Source organism: Rattus norvegicus, chromosome 15 (genome assembly GCF_021556685.1).
Source record: "Rattus norvegicus strain SHRSP/BbbUtx chromosome 15, alternate assembly SHRSP_T2T, whole genome shotgun sequence".
NCBI lineage: Eukaryota > Metazoa > Chordata > Mammalia > Rodentia > Muridae > Rattus > Rattus norvegicus.
In genome coordinates, this window is record NC_141548.1 from 41,811,293 (window position 1) to 41,814,288 (window position 2,996).

Sequence of the window (2,996 nt, forward strand, 5' to 3'; positions counted from 1 at the left end):
CCTAGGTTCAAACAGTCCTTCCTGGAGGACAGAAGGTCCAGAAGGCTCATAAAACTCCTGAGAAATCTCTAAGGGTTATAATGTTCTCTCCGAGCTTCCACAAACAATACATAGTTGCTGTGGGAGAGGAGACACTTCAGTGGTGTAGCTGGAGGCTCCAGGGACACAGCTTTCTAGTGTGGTCACTCATGCTAGGGTGGCTTTTCCAATGGAAAAGCTGCCTCTGAGTCATCCACATCCCTGCACGTAACCCTTTGCCCGTATGTGCCTATACATAACTCAAGGAAATTCAAGGGCTCACCCAACTTGAATGGCATCGTTTCTTTTGTTGGTCAATGCCATTTCCATCTGGACTGATTAGAACATCTCTCCAGAAATCCTCACAACAGCATGTGGCTGGCTCAGCATGTGGTTGCACACACTGCAGGTCCTCCTAACCTTCCCTCAAGCCTCTCAGCCCCCAGACATTTCCATCCCTGCTCACTATGTCTCTCTTGTTCAGAGTCCTGCATCTGTGACCAGCATTCCCTCAGCTCTGCCTCCTCATGGATTGAATGGAAGGTATCAGAGCTCCCCGAGATCTCCTCGTAGAGCAGACTGGGACATCCAGGTTGGCTGATTGAGGGAAAGGAGTAGGCGGTCTGGTTTGGTCCCAACAGATGAAGTATTAACTAAGGAGACAGAGCCAAGATTACCCAACATCTCTGGATCTGGTTTTGTCATCGATAAATTGAGGAGGCTAAATCAGAACCTTGCTTAGTAGGCACTCAAGGTAAGCCAGAGCTTATTTTTATTACATGATTTTCCCATGATGCTCATGGGCCCAAACATACGAATGCCCCTGGACTGTGTGCGTGGGTGGTCACCATAGGTTTGACTATTGAAGCCATGTGGCTATGAGATTGGCAACTAAGTGGGCCACCATTGGAACAAATGTGGAGCATTGCAAACAGAGGGGCTCCATGAGTTCCTGCTCTGAGCTCCACCCATGACATCCTTGGCTTCTCCTGTGTTTGGGTTCTAAAGATGTTTAGATAACTGTTCCCAACAGGGCACTGAGGGACATTTCTGGAAGTGAATCTCTACCAGGGACTGGTAGGGCAGACTCCCATGCTCCAGTAAGCAACAGACTCCTGGTGAAAGCCTTTGTAGGATCCCAGACATGGGTCAACAGCCACCATGGATGCCTTAGGCAAATCCTTTCCCCTCTTCATTTTACTCAGCTAGGAGGTGACTGAAAGTAGATTTCTACACCCTGAGGATCCCTTTAGTTTTGATATTTCCTAATTCTGAGATTAAAAAAAGGAGATTTCCTGGTCTTAAACAAATTAGCACTAAAGCCCAAGAGTCCAAGCAGAACACGAGCTCAGCGAGGAGGCCGTGCATGGAACCCTCCATGGCTCCCATTCACAGATTTGCTTGCTCAATTGGTTACTAATTTGCTTCCTCGCTTATCCAGTGTCTGTGCCAGCCTGGCAGATTACAGATGGCTCGATATGATCGTCACACCCTGCACTGAGGCCTGTGTCTGTTTGCCTGCCCCCTTGAGTCTTGGCTGGCCTGAAACTACTTCAGGAATTGGGATGGTTCATCTGGACTGTCAGCTTAATGGGATTTAGAAACAAACCTCTGGGTATGTCTGGAAAAGGAGTTTCAAGATTACGTTTATTGAGGTGGGAAGATACACCCAAAATGTAGATGGTGCCATTCCTTGGGCTGGGGGTCCCAGAGTGAATAAAAGAGATGAAGCTAGCTGAGTACACCCTGCTCTTCTGCTTCCTGAGTGTGGATCCAATGTGGATCTGCCACACTCCTGCTGCTGCTGCTGCTGCTGCTGCTGCTGCTGCTGCTGCTGCTGCTGCTGCTGCTGCAGTTTCTCTGTCCTGATGGACCCTGCCCTTAAACCATGTGCTAAAATAGACCCTTCCTTAAGTTGCTTGCATCAGGGTGTTTTGGCATAGCAATGACAAAAGCAACTAAGAGGAAAGAAGCTCTGTAGAAGCAGGGTGTGTGTGTGTGTGTGTGTGTGTGTGTGTGTGTGTGTACCTGCCTCTGACCCAAGGGAAAGTCTGCTAACCTCTTTCTCCTCCTGGAATCCAGCCCCATGCTGTGAGGAAGCCCTAGGGATAGGAATACAAGCTGCCCACCTTGCCAGCTATTGAGATCAGCCACACAGAACAGAAGTGCATGCTTTGACCCCTGTTCACCTGTCCCGGCAGATGTTGGGAGCAGAGGCAAGCTGTGCACACTAACTCCTACTATACTGTGTAGTCATGATGCTTGTTGAAAACCACTGAGGTCTGGAATCGTTTGCCAGGCAACACTGGTGGGAACACAAAGTGCAATACACAGCCAGTGCTGCGCTCCCTCCCTCTCTCTCTCTCTCTCTCTCTCTCTCTCTCTCTCTCTCTCTCTCTCTCTCTCACACACACACACACACACACACACACACACACACACACACACACAGGAGAGAGAGAGAGAGAGAGAGAGAGAGAGGGGGGGGGGGGTCACAAAGGCACTAGGCTCTGGGCAATCTCAGCTGTGCCACTTCCTGTATGGAGGGCCAACGGAAACAGTATTTCCAGGCTCTGCTTGAAATCTGAAACCTACAGGAAGGACAACCCAAGAGCCCACTCTGAAATGGTGGGGCCTGAATACCACAGTGTCATCATATCTGAGACTTGGGTGAGGTTTAGAAACCCCATGGCCCATTTCTCATGGAGCAATGGCTGGGAACCATGTTCTTTAAATGTCAGAGCAGGAGGAGTTTTGGGAGAGACCTGGGTTCCCCAACTCCTTAGTTCAAGGCTGGGCACTGTCAATAGATGCTGTGCTTCACCTCTTGGGATAGAAAACAACCATTCAGACAGTGTTGGGAACTTCTTAGACGTTGCTCAGGGACTCTGTGAGGAACATCAGCGGTCCACGTAAGCTAGGACTTCTGTGTTTGCTAGAGAATGAGCTCTACTATCTGGGTGTAGACAAACCCTGTT